At 42.5% G+C, this 912-nt stretch overlaps 1 protein-coding gene across 1 annotated transcript in view; it reads right to left on the bottom strand.

The window, feature by feature from the left end:
• Positions 1–855, bottom strand: part of LOC101853899 — a 4,464-nt gene extending 3,609 nt beyond the window's left edge. The window contains exon 1 of the mRNA XM_035973366.1: positions 818–855. The gene's annotated coding sequence lies outside the window, so the exon portion shown is untranslated. The remainder of the gene's footprint in view (positions 1–817) is intronic.
• Between the last annotated feature and the right edge of the window lie 57 nt (positions 856–912).

Raw genomic sequence — 912 nt, forward strand, 5'->3', positions numbered from 1 at the left:
ATGTAAATGTACATTTTGTCAGCTTTACTTCTCCTTTCACATTGAATTTTAATTAGAGTAATATATAAGATTAATTTTTAAAAAAAATGTATACCTGCATGTGTTTTTACGGTCCTGTACAGCCAAGGAAAATTTCCCTCGGGGATAATAAAGTACTATCTTATCGTATCTTATCTTATCTTATACTTAGTGAATATATTATCATGACACCAATCGATAATCTACAAACTTGACCCTAGTATCGATTCCTGGCCAATATCTCCTTACCTTATTTTGTGGATTGCGAGAAGTACAAATGTAACTTATTGTTTCTGCACGCCCAACAAATGATCATTATCTTCTCAATGCTTTTCTCTTTACTCAAATATACAAAGGGGCGTCTAATTGGTGAAATGGTATGAGTTTAGGTTATTTAAGAGGCGGGACCTCCTAGTTTAACGTCCGTCTCCGATAGGACCGAGCCAAGTGGGAAGTTCATGTAAAGTGTCTTTCACAAGAACACGACGTCGGACCGAGCTGAGGCTCGAACCCCCGAACCCGCAATCTCACGATTACGAGTCCGGTAGCCCAACCACTAGGCTACCGACGCCACTAATCGTGAGATTGTGTGTGGGTTCGGGGGGTTCGAGCCTCAGCTCGATCCATCCGACGTTGTGTCCACGGGAAAGGCACTTTACACGAATTTCCCATACATGTATTATTTTGGCTCGGTCCTTTCGGAGATGGACGTTATACTCGGAGTTCCTGCCTCTTATATAACCTAATAGTGTTGATAGGGGCGTTAAACGTTTCAACCTTGATTAATATCAGTACTCAGGTGGCGTCAGTGACAGACTGCACGGCGTCCACTGTGACGGCATGTGTGTGTGTGTGTGTGTGTGTGTGTAAGTGTGTGTGTGTGTGTGTGTGTGT

The sequence above is a fragment of the Aplysia californica genome, unplaced genomic scaffold (assembly GCF_000002075.1).
Source record: "Aplysia californica isolate F4 #8 unplaced genomic scaffold, AplCal3.0 scaffold01164, whole genome shotgun sequence".
NCBI classification, from domain to species: domain Eukaryota; kingdom Metazoa; phylum Mollusca; class Gastropoda; order Aplysiida; family Aplysiidae; genus Aplysia; species Aplysia californica.